This window comes from Desmodus rotundus, chromosome 8 (assembly GCF_022682495.2).
Source record: "Desmodus rotundus isolate HL8 chromosome 8, HLdesRot8A.1, whole genome shotgun sequence".
Classification (NCBI taxonomy): domain Eukaryota; kingdom Metazoa; phylum Chordata; class Mammalia; order Chiroptera; family Phyllostomidae; genus Desmodus; species Desmodus rotundus.
Window position 1 is genome coordinate 114,785,855 of NC_071394.1, and position 17,623 is coordinate 114,803,477.

A 17,623-nucleotide genomic window follows, 5' to 3' on the forward strand; every position below is an offset into this window, starting at 1 on the left:
GCCTGTCTGCATGCCAAGGCACTGCCCCCTAAATGCTGTCTTACAGAAGCCTGACAAGCCATCTTCAAATGGAAATCGTCGCAATGGGTTATTACAGAGCCATGAAAATAACTGCCGGTGAGCCACAAAAACAGGAGCCGGCTGTGCAAATACTTCAAGAAGTCCCAGTCACGTGGGGATTTGGCCAGTAACATCGTACCGTGAGATTTTTTTTTAAGGCACTGGCATATATTTCTTTTCCACTTCCATCCTTTCCTCCCTCTTTTCCTCCCCACCTCCATGTCTCCCCCTCTCCTCCTTTCAGCAGAGAGCATTCTCTTTTTCTCTCCTCCCCCTTCCCATTTGTTCCTCCTTTCCTCCCTCCTGCTCCCAGCCGTCTGTGCCCTCCCCTCTGCACGTCCCCATCCCACACGCTATAGTTTACACTATATTTTATTGTCAACCCACCTAATACCCCTAGATTCCAAACACCCCGCACAGCTTTGATCCTCTTAGCCATCGAGGTGGTTTATCACCTTCCTCCTCTACTTAAAAATCCTCAGTGGCTGCCCACTGGGCACAAGATAAAACCTTACTCTTTCGCCTGTGCACAAGACCCTCAGGTCCCGCCTGGACTCCCACTATCCTGCCTCCCACATTCACATTCTCTGCAGCACACCTTAGCACCGCCACCCCAGGCACATCGGGCACCTCCCAGGCTAGCTGTGCCTCCTCACAACTCTGAGCTGAGTGCTGCCCCTTCTGTCCTCTCCTTTTCTCAGGAGGCTGAGCCTGTCTTTGCCAGCCAGGCCCTTCTCTCATTCCTCAGGCAAAGTTAGTTACTTTCCTCCTCTGGTTAACAGTGCATTGCAAACATATTTTTCTGTCTCTTCCAATAGGTTAGGAGGTCCTGGGGCAAAGGTGTTGCTGACTCATTCACCAGGCAGCTGCTAAATCAATGTTTACGAAATGAACTTTGATTCTCTGAGTTTCTGCTGGATCTTTCACAAGTGTGAAGGAGCAGGACACTATAGTGCTTACAAGAGTAAATGTGTGGGTTTGAATCCCATCTGTGACTTGAGTGAGTTACTTAACCTCCTGGTACCTCAGTTTCCCCACCTGTAAAGTGGGAATAATACCATTCAACTCTAGGGTGGTTGGGAGGATTAGATGAGTCGCTGTGTGTCATGTAGTTAGAATACTGCCTGGGAAATGGAGAGGCATACATGCTACACCAGTGTTTGTTGAATGTGATGGAGGTAATCCTGACACCGCGTGGCTGCCTTGGCTGCTCTTGAGGAAGAAGGTTTTGGACGTGATCAGCACTGACTTGATGATCCTTTATTAGGAATGTCATTGTCTGCCTCACTCCTCCAATCAAAAGGACAGCCACTGAGAACAAAACTCCATTCTACTAGAAAACTAAAATTGTCTTAGGCCACAGTCAAGGTTATGGCATGAGCTAGCTGGGTCTGGAAGTTACATAAGAAAAAAAAAAATCCTAGTTAAGAAAATACAATTCTTTGACTATCATTTATGAGAAAGTACATACTAGTTACACACTGTTTAACAGAAAACATGTTTATGTCCAGATAAGAAGTGAGAAAGAAGACTAACACTGTGCAATTCAATATCAAAAGGTGATCAGAATTCAAAACTCAGACAAGAGTCAAGGGAAGTCTCAGTTCCTTTCGCTTCCAGGTAAACCCAGAAAGAGATTCTGTAGGCTGCAGTTCTGCAATGTATATTTACACCTAGGTGCGCCCTGTACAGCCTGGCCCTGCACGCACCCCGGCATTGTCTCTTGCCCATGCTCTCCTGCCCTAGCCCCCGTCCCCCAACAGCTGTCCTGGCCGTCCTGGAAACACCCACACAGAGGCTCACCTCCTTACCTGTGCAGCGCTGCTGCCCTGCCTGGGATGCCCTCCCTCTGCTTCCTCTAACACTCACCCTGGTTGTCACTCTTCCTGCGGAGACTTTCCAGGCTCTGGGCCTTTCCAAGCACCTTTGCTCTGGCCCTAAAGCCCCCTGAGCATACACATTTCTCAAAGCCCTTATACTGCATGACACTTGTATACTCATTTTCTGACTCCCCCATGGGACTGTGAACCTTTCAAGAGAGGGACTATGCCTAGGTCCCCATCATTTCCTTGATGCTCAGCACAGTGCCTGGAACAAAGGAGGTGCTCAGGAAATGCTCACTGGGTCCTTACTGAACAGCAGGCTGCCCTGTGTTGGGAGGGGGCAAACCCATTGCTAAGTGCCCATGGCAGCAATGCTGGGCCTCCCCTGTACAATGTTTATCAGGGCCATCCTCTGGGGACAGCTCACATCTGACAAAGCTGGAATAATTGCACGTTTAGGCATTCTGTCTCTGAGGAAGGAGAAGTAGCCAGGATTCCTGAAAAGGGTTAACCACTATTGCACATATTATAGCTTCAGCCAAGAATTTAAAAGCTTCTTCATGAACTTCAGCAATTTTATGACTCATTTTTTAAGGTGGAAATGCATATTAAAGCCACAATGAGACACCACTGTACACCCATCGAAAGGTTAAGATGAAAGACTGGCATCAGTGAGTATTAGAGAGGATGTGGAGCACGCAGGACGTTCACGCACTGCTGGTGGAGTGTAAGTTATGCAACTGCTTTGGAAAGCTGCTTGGAAGTTTCTACTAAAGTTAAACATGTGCCTGCTCTATGACCTGGCATTTACACTTCTAGGTACATATCCAAGAGAAATGTGTGTGCTTATCAAAAGACTGCCTTAAACCGGAAACAACCCAAATGCATGTCGACAGGAGAGTAAATAAGTTGTAGCCTATTCATATAATAGATACAACTCAGCAATAAAAAAAATGAAATACTGATCTACACAACAATATGTGTGAATTTCTCAGATTTTTATATTGAGCAAAAAATGTCAAATACAAATGGGTACATATTAGGTGATTTCATGTGTAAGAAGTTCAAGAACAGGCGAAAATTTGAATTGATGGTGATGGAAGTCAGAATAGTGGCAATGCTTGGAGCAAGGATTTGGTTCTGATGGGGGGCTAGGGGACACGAAAAACCCTAGAATTCTGGAAGTGATTTTTAGCTCCTTCTGAGTAGTGATGACATGGGTGTCCACCTGTATAAAAACTCATCAGGCCTTACATGCTTCAGCATATGCATGTTGTACCTCACTAAAAGGTTACAGATAGATGGGTAGATTGATGAACCGATCACCCAAAGTCTAGATGAGTAGAAGGCACAAAACCCTTCATAATTCATATGAAGCTCAGAGAATGAATCATATAGACCCTCCTTGGTTTAAGAAGAGATCATCCCTGAACAAAACCTAACAAACATCTCCCCTGAACTGCCTTGGCTGTGACACAGAGCATTAGGGCAGACTCAGTTTGTGCAAACAGGCAGAGCAACCATGTGCCCTTCCGGGAGCTCAGGCCTGCAGCGTAACTCCCCTTTGGGGCTGGGTGAATAAAGAGTTCAGGTGAACTCTTCCGTGATGGATTTTTGCAACCCAGACTTTTTCTTCTCATAAACCTCGAAGTGACTTCATCTCCTTGGGGTCACAGCATTTGAAAGTCATTTCACAAAAAATAAAATTATGAAAAGTTTACTTTTCACAATAAGGTTAAAACTCTGAAAAGCATAAGCATACTAAAAGCAGAGAAGGGAAATGAAGTCTTTCTTTAAAGCCTTGCAGAAATGTGAGATAAACCAAAGATGATCAGAAACTTCCAATCCTTGAAACTACAGTATCTCTCCCCTCTGTCCAACCAAAAGAAAAGAAATGCTTCAGCAAAGGCGTTTCCTTCTCATTACCAACCAGGGCCTTTTGTCCCAAATCCGAGTTGAAACTGATGACACCAACACCACATGGGGATCTGGAGAATTCCCATCCTCTTTCAGTGTTTCTCAACTAGAGTGTTCCAGCGTCTGGAACAGGACAAATCTTGGGTGCAGGAACTGTGCACTGAGAGTCCCAAAGGCTAGTAGCATCGCAGCCCTCCCGTCACTGTGATAGCAACAAATCTCATGGACACAGTTCCTGACTGAGAGGCACTACTGGTGTTTTGCATGAAGATTTAATTTGCATCTTTTTGGACTAATCCACATTGCATCAGTATTCTGATTGGTATATCTAGCATTAAAAAAATAGTACTACTGCACCTAAATCATCATTCAACATTTGAAAAAACAGACATTTCAATCAAAAGTCCTAATTTTCAGTTCTTTAAGAAGTGACCCATTTAAGTTACCCATCCTGATTTTGCTGGCATTCGAATCTGCAACCTGGACTTGAGGTCCTTGCTGCAGGTCAAGTGGCCAGTTTACTGGTTCCCTTCCTCTGTACATCAGGGCTCACCGAGTGCATTACAACAGGAAGAAGCTAGCAAACATGGTGAGAGAAAAAGCCCATCTCTTTAAGGCCTGGAGCAGAGCTTGTCTACACCATCACCCCATGTCTCCTGTCATCCCCACCTTCCTGGTCCTATTTCTCTTAAGAAGGCTGAGTTCCAGGTTTGTCTTCTGGCAAATAGAGCCAGGATTGGGGGGAATGATCAGTAGGAGAAAAAAAACCCCAACAACTCTGGTCTATCAATCATTACAAAGTGAATGACTACCCAGTTATAGGCCCCGAGTCCCCACCCCACTGTACAGGCTGAATAGCTCAACCGATGATGCTGCTATGGGAGTCTCCTGGCATGTCCCCTGAGACTGCGTACATTCCTACGCTCGGCCAGAGCACACCTGAGAGGTGTGTGAGCTAATGCGATTTTTTTCTAGGAGGAAAGTCTATAGTTTTCATCAGGTGCTTCTAAACCACGAAGTGGCTCTCAAGGACCTGACATGTGGCTAGTTTGAGGTGAGATGTGCTCTATGTGTACAATACAGCCAAGATTTCGAAAATAGCATGAGAAAGAGAATGTAGAAAATCTCAATAATTTTTATATTGGTACTTCTTGGAATAATATTTTGGATATTGAGTTACATAAAATGTAACAGCAAAATAAATTTCATCTGTTGTTTTTCCTTCTTACTGTGGTAACCAGGAAATTTAAAATTATATATATGACTTGCAATTTGACTCACATTATATTTTTAGTGGACAGCACTGGGTTTATAGTATAAGGGCAGGAAAAAATTGTTTTAAAAGTTCATGACAAATTACAACTATGAATTTATTTTAAAGCATATTTATATAGTAAGAAACCAGAGTTGAATTGGGAGAAAAAAAAGAGAACTTTTGTAAAATGCCAATTTGGAGAGAAACAGTGAAAAAAATAAAACTCTCACTTTGTTCTCTTAATCACTTAGCCAGGAAAATAAACCAGTGTTAGCAACTTAAACCTTTGACCTTTTCAAATCAAAACCATAGTTTCCATAGGTTCAAACACAGGATTTTAAAAAGTTCCAAGGGGAGGGAAAGTAGGTAGATGAGTTAAATATCTTTTTGTTGTTGCTGCTGTTAACCTAATCACATGCACCAAATACAAAGAGCTTATTGCATTTGCCTTGGGGCTGATCCAGCTCCCACCTCTGTGTCATGGCCCCTCACAGGGTAATGAAAGTATTAAACCTTTTTCAGAGCAACTCCTGAAGCTCCTTCCTTTGCCTGGAGCTCCAGGAAGGCAGGTTTCCTCTTTTGGTTCCATTCTTGGGGTCATCAGGAACTGTCCTCAGCTTTTCCTTTTTGAACTGAAAGCTAATTGCTTCAGGGTATAGTTGCCCAAATGCAAAAGATATTATTGTGATTTTTTCTTTTCCATTGTTATTATCAAGGCTTTGATTCAGCTAGAACATTCTACTGAAAGGTATTTCTTTTTATAGAAGCTTATATCTTCTGTGGCTGAACAATATGTGGGTACAGACTCATGTTCGTTTTGTTACATAGTCGTGCATCTAATCTGTTACAGAAAGAATCGAAACCTTCACCTCCATCTCCTGTCTCTCATACCCTGCCACCTTTTGCAATGCAAGAGCCCCTGGGTGCTATTTCATGGGTCAGTCCCAGGCTGGGACAGATGGAACTCATGCGTGAATTTGCGTATGTTTTTCTCGTGAGCATTGCATTCATGCTTACTTGTCTCCCATTCACTCCACTTCCCACTCCGCCAGACACTTTTAGAAGTAGTCCTATTTCTGTCCAAGATTTCCATAAAATGATGCCATTTATTCTGATGAGCATTAAGTGGCTGGCGATAAGGTTATCATCATGTTTTTCTTAACAAGTTGACATGTTCCAACAAACTCAGGCCCCAGGCAACCATAGTTCCTACGCATATTTTTTTTGGAATCTTTTTCTCTCCTTGCTTCCTGGGCACAGCATCTCTGCCCTTTAAAATGGCGATTGCTCCCCAAGCCAAGATCAGAGCTGTTAATGGCTCTGTTTTGTTCTCAAATGTTCTTAGGCTGACAACAACAACAATGATCATACAAGGCAACTAGCCATGTAGAATTCAAGGGCACCGGGGATGGGTTCAGCCTTCTTCCATTTTACTGTGCATGAGAATCCCCTGGGGATCTTGCTAAAGTGAAGACTGATTTGCTAGATGTAGAAACAGCTTTGAGAGTCTACATTTCTACCAAGCCAATGCTACTGGCCATAACCCACGCTTGGAGTACAAAAGGCGATCATCTCTAAGACATCTATCTCCCGTATTCTATAATTCTGTGTGGCTAGGAACCAATAGCTGGCAGGCACTCCTCAGGACCTTTGCTGTAATACTCCAGAAGTCAGGGTACCAGGTGGAGAAATGTATCTAAAGAGGGGGATTTAGAAATGGAGACTGAGAGTCTACCACCAAACCATTCTAGAATTTTGCAGTGGACCAAAGTTACTATCTATTAGTTCTTTCAAACATTTATTTAGCTACTTTATTCTTAAACTATCTGTACAAATGAGCCCCTTTCACACCCCAGGTGGGTTTCTGATAAAGCTGGGTCCAAAACACATTTAATTTATTCAGTAACTTGTTACCTAAAGCAGCTATCTTGAATCCTTAGGCAAAGAAGGATTTTGCTAAATAAATATTTGCTCCTCAATTTATCTGTTCTATAAATGCAAATGCTCCTATATAAGGTTTGCTTAAAGTGGACCTATCTTTCTCATTCGATATCCGATAAGTATAAAAGTAATTGATATTATTGACAAAGACAACAATTCACACAGGTCCTTCCACCATATTAATTGTTTTTTAATTCCAACTATGTCTACCACCATATACTTGATGCTGATACATTAGTGTATCATGCAAATTAAAACCACAATGAGACACCACCTTGCACCTGTCAGAATGGCTGGCATCAATAAATCAACAAACAAATGCTAGAGAGGATGTGGAGAAAAGGGAACCCTAGTACACTGTTGGTGGGAATGCAGACTGGTACAGCCACTGTGGAAAACAGTATGGAATTTCCTTAAAAAGTTAAAAATGGACCTGCCTTTTGACCCAGTGATTTCACTGCTGGGACTATGCCCTAAGAATTCTGAATCACCAATTCAAATGAATTTATGCACCCCTATGTTCAGAGCAGCACTATTTACCGTAGCCAAGGTTTAGAAACAGCCTAAGTGCCCATCAGTAGATGAGTGAATTAAAAAAATGTGGTACATTTACACAATAGAATACTATGCTGCAGTAAACAAGAAGGATTCCTCCCCTTTTCAACCTCATGGATGAAACTGGAGATTGTTATGCTAAGTGACATAAGCCAGTCGGTGAAAGACAAAGACCATATGATCTCATTTATAAGTGGAATCTAATGAACAAAATAAACTAATGAGCAAAAGAGAACCAGAGGCATAGAATCCTGGAACAGACTGACAGCTGTAAGAGGGAAGGAGGAGGTGGGGACTGACTGAAAGAAGGTGAAGGGATCCAAGAGCATATCCGAAGGACCCACGGACATGACAATGGTGAAGGGACTGATTACGGAAGTGAGGGTGGGCTGGGTGGAAAAGGGGAAAAGGGGGAAAATAGGGACAACTGTAATAGCATAAACAATAAAATATTAAAAAAGATATATGAAAGCATCAAATGTGTACAGTAGAAATAAAAAACTGTTCAGACATGTATTAAACCATAAGGAAGCAAATGTCCAGAAGTGGAGCCATCCACTGCCTGTACCAACAATGAACACACACACACACACACACACACACACACAACCTGCTAACAGTTGGAAATAGGCTTTAGGACTATGAAACCTCCCTCTCCTTTTCTCCTCTTCTATAAAAGTCAAATTCTGCTTATTCTTCTAGTCCTGACCAAATTCTAATCCCTTCAGTGAAGGTTCCATGGGTAGTGACTACACCATCTCTTTATCTTCTTAATATCTTGAAATGGAACCTGCCCATTCATTTTTCCAAAAACACAAATAATAATGAATGACTAAAATTATTGTTCACCTTTCCCTGTATATGTATCTTGATCCCTGTAAATTTTAATTTTCTTTGGGGAAGTATGGTTGGCTGGACTCTTTCTACCTCTCATTGGTGCAGCATGGTGTTTTGAATGGAGAAACACGTAAACTTATTTGATAACATATTTGGCTAAAGAGAGCTGGTAACTAGCTATTTGATCTACTATTAGCAGGTAGCACGATCCCAAACCAGAAATTTACTACACCTTGGTACGATCTCCTCACATTTTAAGAAAACATTTTTCTCATCAATGCGGTCTTCTCAAATCGTTGTCAATGAGGGTATCCGTGAAATAAGTCACCACAACACAGAAATCAATTGCAAAAACTTCTATTTAAAATAAACTAGGTGAATTGTCTATTTTGTGAAAGAGATATTTTTTGATGAAGTATTCTGTTTATCTATGCTAAATGATAGCCCTCATGGAATTAAGAAATTGGAATTTTGCTTCTACTTCAACCTAAGATTTGCTATAAAACTGTTGATAAATCCTAAGGTCAAGGATTTAAAATTTTCATCAGTAGCTAATGGAACATTCTAGGTTCCAATGAACTATTTTAGGCTCTAATCAGACCCTGTTGTATGAATATAATATCAAATTTTTAAAAGGTGGAATTATGAATTCATGACAGAGGGAAGAAACAGTTTAAAAAATGAGATGAAATTGACAATATGGGGGGAATACCTGGTTAGAATCTAATTTTGTAGTATATACACTAATGAATTTCAGGTGGTTTAAAAAGTAATTCTTTTAAGAAAACTTAAAAAAAAATCCCTCAAGAACATATACCTGAATATTTAATTGATCCCTATACAGGGAAAATATTTTGGCATGACAATAATGGGAGAAATGGCAAAGTAAAGGCTGATAAATTTATATGGATTAAATTTTAAAACCCTAGGACAATAGATAAAAATATAAAAGCAATCAATATTCATTTAATAGATATTTATTAAGCACCTACTTTGTACTAGGCATTATTTTAGGTGTTGCATATATATTTATAAAACCAAGAAAGGCTCTTATGTCCTTGCTATCAAGGAACTCACATTCTACTGAATAGAGACTGCCAACAAAATAAATTATATTATATGTGACAAGGTGAAAAGTGCTTTGGAAAAAAGAAAAGCAGCCAAGATGGGGGAGCAGAAGCGCCCTGTTGGGAGGTTATAGGGTGTTGAGGGTAGAACTCATTGAGAGGAAAAGATTAGAATAAAGGCTTGTGGGCGTTGAGGGAGTGGGCACAGTAGTTACCTTGGGTGGTATTTGAGACTGTTTTAGGCAAAGAGAACAACACCATCTAGTACTACAGCAAAGACAAATGAGAAAATGGACAAACATTTTGCAACACATAAGATGGGTCAAGAGATAATATCCTTAAAATGAAATCCCGAAAATCAGTTAAAAAAATTGCTATCTTATAGAAAATGGGCAAATGTAATAGGTAATCTTTGGATAAAGGTCAACAAAAGGGAAATATGTCCAACCTTATAAATAATCAGGAAAGCATACATTAAAACACCCTCAGCATTCGGATATCCAAGTTGTGAAGAATAATGTTGATGAATATGTGATGAGACAGACTCTCTTCTACACTATTAATAGAAGGGTAAATTGACACAACCTTTTGTAAAATAATTTGGTTACATTTATCAACAACCTTTATTCTAGAAATTTCTCCTATGGAAAAAATCAGAAATTAAGACAAACTTTATGTATATTTACTGTGACATCCAGGAGTGTCCAACCAGCGTCTCATGGGCTGCATGCGGCCCAGGATGGCTATGAATACGGCCCAACACAAAAATTGTAAATTTACTTACAACCTCTTTTTTTGCTCATCAGTTTTTGTTCGTGTTTGTGTATTTAATGTGTGGCCCCAGACAACTCTTCTTTCAGTGTGGCCCAGAGACACCAAAAGGTTGGACACTCCTGGAACTTTATAATGATATGTAAATGATTAAGACTGGAGATCATCCAAACTGAAGTTTCCAGCCCAGGATATAACTGTGGGCATTTGATGCCTCCATATGATTGTTCCATTAATTCCTCCAACATCAATTGTCCAAATCAAACTCACCATCTCCAGCCTCTATCCCAGTCCCCAAATCTCCTCCTCTTACTGTCTTTCTTAGTTCAGTCAATGACACTAATGTACATCTATTGCCTAAGACACAAACCTGAGAGTCATCCTTGATGGCTTCACTCTTGCTTCCTGAATTCTGCCAACTCCTGTGTTTTGTCCATTTTACTTCTGTGATACTTCTTGAATCCATCCCGTCCTCTCCATTCCCACTGGAACTGCCATACTTCAGCTCTCATCATTTCACACCTAGACTAATTAATAGCTGCTGACATGGCCCACAGAAGCTAATCTCACCTCCACCCCATTTGTCACGTCTTAGGACCTCTTCTAAAATATAAGACTGGGTCAAATCAACACTTTATTTAAAATTTTTAAATGGCTCTCTACTGCTGTCAGACTAAAACCCAAGCACCTTAGACGGAGCTCCAGATTATCATCTCTGTTCTTATCTAGCCTGAATTCTTTACTCCGTTTGAGAGTGTTCCTCTCCAACAATCTACTTACAAATTCAATACCATGCTTCTGCGTCTTCGCATGTGCTATTTCCCCTGCCGGCCTCCCTCTGCCCTTACAGTGTCTAGATCACTCCCGTTCACCTTGCCCAACTCAACCAACGTCTGCTGTTAGTTTTGGTCAGTCTAAGTCAGTGTATCATGAAGTTAAGCCTACATTGGAATCATCAGGAGGTCTTGTTAAGTAGTTTCCTGGTTTCACCTACAGTGTTTCTGGGCTAAGTAGGCTTGGGATGGGGCCAGAGAATCTGCACTTGAATAAGTTCCCAGGTGATGCAGATGCTGTTGGTCCAGTGGCCACACTTGGAGAACCACTTGTCTCAAAATTCTTCATCAAGGAAATTAGAGTTCGGTTAGTTGCTCACTTTTTCATTCATTAGGCAAGTGTTTGTTATGTCAGTTTGTGCCAGTTCCAGCACTTGAGCTAGGATGGGTATTTTGCACAGAGGTATAGAGATGGTCTCTCTCTGGTGGGAAGGAGGCAGGACTGCCTCGATAATTGTTCAGGTTGGACAGTGTGGGGATGGTGCTCACTGGGGTATTGTAGCTCAGCCAGACATGATAGTCCTGGCAGGCAGAGAAGCAAACCAGTGTTTACACAAGCGCGGAATCTGTGCCATAATAAAGATACACATGATGTTCTTTGAGAGATGAGGAGGACCTCCAAACCCAGATATGAACTGGGAGCAGGGAATCAGGCAAGGCTCCCCGGAGTATGTGATACCATGTTGAGTCTGGAAAGGTGAAGAGGTTATGTGGAGACCATAAGGACAGAGGCTGGCAGAAAGAGGAAGCAGGATATGCAAAGACACAGAAGTATGATATGTAATTTGTTAGTAGATTAATATGGATGAAGTAAAGATTTTCAAGGACTCAATCACTTTGCCTATATGAAGGGCATTTGCTTAATTAAGAAATAAATTATGAAACATCACACAAATTTAAAGGGTATATAAAACAATACTATAGACACCCATATCCCCACCATTTAGATTTGCTTTATTTGCTTCTTCTCTCTTTATAAGAAACAAAGCTTAGGAAAGCACTAATTACCTACCTCCCTATCTCTTTCCTCTCCCTCTCTTCTCTTGCCAAGCTGGCCACTAGTTTACAGTTGGCATGTATTTTTCCCATGCATATTTTTATAGTTTTACTATGTAAGTGTATAGGCAATTACTTTGTAATGAGAGACTTTGTCTAGGATGTTACAGCAGAAATTACAATGCTTGCCTCAACTAACTTCCGGAGGAGACACCTGGAGTAGCAGGCAGCCGACACCAACCAAACCTGCCCCTGTCCAGCATGTGGAGGGGGAAAATGGGACTCACAGTAGCTTTACAAAATGCAGTCAGAGGTGGTTCGAATCAGACAAGCAAGTTATGCTTATTCAACACTAGCTGATTTTCTTTTTTTTAATATTTATTGATTATGCTATTACAGTTGTCCCATTTCTGCCCCTTCACTCAACTCCATCCTGCCCACCCCTTCCCTCCCACATTTCCCCCCTATAGTTCATGTCCATGGGTCATAACCATAAGTTCTTTGGCTTCTACATTTCCTATACTACTCCCACCCTCCCCCTGTCTATTTTCCACCCATCATTTATAAAACTAGCTGATTTTCAAAGCTAACATGAAAAGTCATTTTTGCCCTGCAACTAAGGGTTTCGAAAACACAGTACTAGGAAAGTTGTACTGACAAACTTGGCCATTTTGCCCAGCCCTTTGGATGACATACACAAGGGAGGAGTGTATGTGTGGGAGAGGGAGAAGGGAGGGAGAGAGAGAGGAAAGAAAAGAAAGAAAGAAAGAATGAAAGAAAAAAAGAAAAGAAGGAAAGGAGGAAGGAAGAAAGAAAGAAAAAGAGAAAAAAAGAGGAGGACAGGAAAGAGAAAAAACAGGAGGGAACGATAAAAGAAACGAAGGAAGAAAAACTGGTCCCTTCCCCATCCTGACTTTCCAGCTTCCTCTTGCTTGGCCTCTTATGGTAACTTCTTAGTTATGTTTACAACTTCTCCTCTTATTCTCTTTAAAAGTCTGTAAGTTGTCTCCTTTTTTGTTTTCCTTTTTCTTTTTTTAGGAATGAAAAAGTTTGAAAAATCATTGTTATTGGTGGTATGGAACCCTTGAAGAGTTTTATGTTGTTTGTGTTGTATGTATTTATTTATGTATTATTTATACATTTCCCAGAGGAAATTCCAGTTAATTTTCTGTGTAGAAAAATACCATGTAACTTTTTTATTTATCCAGATAGATCTTTCCTAGGACTTTAGCTAAATGTTTTTCCTGGGTTGCCATTTGTATATATGCATATGTATATGAATATACATATGCATATATAAAGTTTTATGCACATATGTGTGTATGCGATGTGTTTATCAAAACATAGTTTTGAATTGCACAGCTAATTAATGAATACATTTTATTTGGCCAATTCCTTCTTCATAAGTTTTATCACACTCATCTCTATTCTCCTGTCCCTGATGCCACCTCACTAATACAAAGCTCATCACCACAAACTGGAGTCCTTGGATCTACCTTTTATTGCTCCTTTTATTCATCATACAGCTGGCTGAAAGAGCAGTTCCTCTAAAGCACGTTGATCATTCCCCTCCATAACTGAAGAGCCTCTACTAGCTGCCTAATTGTGACCAGGTCTGAGGTGTCTCCACAATATTCCTTTACAACCAAATCTCCCTTTACTTCTGGGTGGCAAAGTGCCCACCTACACTTTCCAGCTTCTTTTGCAAATAGGAGTCTGTGATTGTATGTAGAATTTGTTGGGTGGGAATTCTGGTAACATCTCCTAAAGAGTAAAAACAGAGCTGGTAATGTGTGCCTTTTTACCACCCTCTTCTCATCTTTCTTGCTGCCTAGAATTTATATGTGAGGGCTGGAGCTCCAGCAGCCATTTTGAAGCAAGAGGTAATCTTGAGGATAAATTCATATGCTAAGAATAGAAATGCAGAAGGATAGAAAGTACTTGCGTCCCACCTGCTGCCCTGGAGAGAAAAAAAATAAACCTTTGTGTATTTATCACGAAGAAAACCTTTGTGGTTTTCAGTTATGGGCAGACCTCAAAATAGTTAATTGTCTCCACAAATGTAGCTATTTTTCCAGTCCAGCAAGTATTATTGATTAGTTTCAATCCATTGCTGTTCTTCCTAAGGCAGGGACTCACGGACAGAAAGACGTGAGTTAAAGCCCAGCCCTGCTGCACAGTGACTGTTACTGCTGGGCAGTAACCCCCTCTGACAGCAATGCCCAATGTCTTTCGGGCATTGCTGTGACCGTGTTTTCCTCAGCGTCACTGTCTGGAAGTCAAGAAGAATAATTTACACATCAAAGTGTCTTTTATTTTCCTTTCATTCTGTTTTTTAGTTGGTATGAGCTCAGTAGCACCAACAGGGAAAACAGTTGGGAGAAGGAAAAGGAAATAAAACTCAAATTGGAATATTTTCTCACTTATTAACAGCCCTTATAAGCAGTTTAGTGCTTGAAAGTTTCAGGTTGCTCATTTTAAAAAGTCAATGGGAAGAATGTCAATGGATTGGGCTTCTATTATCAGCATTTTACTCTCAGCTTCATTCTTAGGAATGATGGAAATGTGACTATACCAGTTGCATTTTGTAAGACCAGTTGACCTCTTAAGTAAACAGAAAGTATCTACCTACATACATATATTTCAAGAACGTTGGCTCTAGGAAATCACTTGCCGCAAGTCACCAAAATGGCGAAACATGCAATTTCTGTCTTGGTACTTTCCATTTGGATAGGTTGACTCTCAAGGATCTGAAGAAATAGTTCCTTTCAAATGAACACAGATTTGCAAAGCAGAGAGTTTTGCAAAAAAGCAAATGCTGTCAGACTCTTACATTGTGCACTTCATTTCTGCTCTTAGCCACATTAGACTGAACTGGTTGGATAAAAATCTCTTGCTAAATTGAATTTGATTTGATTAGGAAATTTGCATGTCCGTGAAGGCAAAGCATGGTAATTATGCATTTAAAAAGCGTCCTAGTTATTGAAAATGTTCTTATTTCATGAAAGTTTTGCCATAGCTTCATTAGGGGGCTAAATTTTTGTCAATGTGGGTCCATGTTGTGAATTAAATAGTCTTTGGCCCTTTGTTGGGAAATCACTCAAGCAGTGGACAGTTTGTCCTTTCCGAAGAAAAGTAACAGCCTTGAAAGCTGGAACATTTGAGTTGCTGTAAATCCTTCCTGCACTGGCTCCACAGGATCCTCTCTTGCCATATCCTAGCTCTGTCATTTTCTTTAAAAACATTTCCCCGACAAACCCACCTTGGAGATGGGTGGGGTGGGTTTGTCTGGGGTGGAGTGGGGGGGGGAGGGGAGAAAATGCAGACAACTGTAATTGAACAGCAATCAAGAAAGAAAGAAAGAAAGAAAGAAAGAAAGAAAGAAGGAAAGAAGGAAAGAAGGAAGGAAGGAAGGAAAGAAAGGAAAGAAAGGAAAGAAAGGAAAGAAAGGAAAGAAAGGAAAGAAAGGAAAGAAAGGAAAGAAAGGAAAGAAAGGAAAGAAAGGAAAGAAAGGAAAGAAAGGAAAGAAAGGAAAGAAAGGAAAGAAAGGAAAGAAAGGAAAGAAAGGAAAGAAAGGAAAGAAAGGAAGAAAGAAAACATTCCCCCGGCTCTTCCCAGCCCTGGTTTCCTCGTCAGGCTCCAGAAGGCGGAGTGGTCCCCTGGGCCCTCCTGACCTGGCCTGTGTCCTCAACTGCATTTCAACCCAAATAATTACCTTCCAGGTGACTGCCTGACTTCTAAAACACACAAATAGAAAACCTTAACTACAGTTGGCTTATGGTATTTCAGGGGGGAAAAGTCCTTTTTAGAGGGTCAAAATGCCTTATTGCAAGGGTACAGGAACACGGCCAGTTGTTGGAAAGCAGGTGAACCATGCTGAAAGCAAACCACCGAATCCATCTGTAGCTTATTTTACAGATGTCTGTTATGCGTGTCTTCCACCCTCAGTCACCAGAGCTTCCACTCTGCTAAGACAAATGAGAAGGATCCCTGCATTTCATAGGTCATGTAAAAGCATTCGGACTAGATAGCAAAGGATTAAAAAATTATGACGAATTTCCCAGGCATTATCAACAGTACATGTCCAAGTCACGCATGAAGCAAGTATTGCACTTGAGATTTCCATTCCCAGAACGCCCATTAGCTTCCTTTAGAGTCATTACAGGCTGGAAGACCCCAAAAGGTATTCAGTGGTTCTGTTGCCTGGAATTCTCTGAGGATTTTTCCCCCCAGGTTTTGGTGGTTATTGCTCAAAGAAAGGATTGGGAAAGCAGCACTGTCTCTTATTTTCTGAAACTTTGTGTAGTGACCCCAGTTAATAAATAGCCTACATAGCTTTAAGAAAATTCATCAGTATTTTCACTTTATAAGGATGTTCACCAGCATTTTCATTCATTAACTGCCTAGTGTTTTTGCTTTATTTTTCCTCTTTGTTTTTATTTTTTAATGGAGGTATAATTTATATACAGTAAGAGGCACAGATGGGTTTTGACAAATGCCATGTAACCCACACTTCTATAAAGACATACAATATTTCCATCACTCCGGAGAGTTCCCTTTTGGCCCTTCCCAGTGAGGCCACTCTTCTCACCGAGGTAACCACTGTTTCAGATGCCTACTGCCATAGATTCGTTATGCCATTTCTAGAACTGCATACAAATGAATGAATATAGCGAGAACTCTTTATTGTCTAATACCTCATGTTTTAAGCACCTACAAAAAACACCTCTTAGTTTCCGTAAATTGAGGGGACGGCTGTGCAAGAGTGGTGTGTGAATATTTTGAGGGTTGGCAGGCTTCCTGGGTGGGACGAGGGACCCGAGCAGTCGCCTCGACTGGGGGTGGGTGAAGAAGAAGCTGAAGAGCGGGCTCTGTGGCACCCTTCTCATCTGCAAACAAAACAGCTGTACTTTTCCATGTCTTACACATGGGGGTTCGCTGAAAGATTTCGTTTGGGAAAAGGGTACCTTGTAAAAAAAGAAAGAAGTTGGAGAACCACGGGTCTAGATAATCCTTGCTGATCCCTCTCCCTGAACATTCTATAATTACAAATAGTGTTTTCTGATATGAGAGCTGTGAGCGGTCCCCTGGAGAGAAGGCCAGGAGACAGCGGCAGCCAGACTGGGGGCCCCCAGGGAAGGCCTGGGCACTGAGCACTGTAACATTAGTACTCGCTACAATCAGATAGCGCCACCCCTAACTGAGGCACCTCGACAATGGGCCAGAGGCCCCGGGCCAGGCGAGGCACAAAGACGGCATTCAAAAGATCCGACTCCCACAGCCAGCGAGCATTTCTATAGACTCCACCAGACCCTGGCCCAGCCAGAATGTCACCTTGCAGCCAGAAAAGCCACTTTTTTTTTTCATGGGTAGCTTTTAAACTGCTAAAAATAATAAACACAGAAAGGGAAGTGCTGACACAGCCTTAACTGCAGAGACAAACTGAAACTGTGATTATAATAATGCAAACAAACTGGGTTCTGAACTTTAAGCTGGCACTGCAGCTGGGGCTGCTTGATATTGCCCAACAGCTGGAGACGACAGGGAGAATTCAGAGGGCTCGTCAGT

General features: G+C 41.3%; 1 protein-coding gene across 13 annotated transcripts in view; it reads right to left on the bottom strand.

The window, feature by feature from the left end:
* The window catches only part of THRB (thyroid hormone receptor beta), a 330,035-nt gene that overhangs the window by 168,218 nt on the left and 144,194 nt on the right, over window positions 1–17,623 (bottom strand). The window lies entirely within an intron of this gene.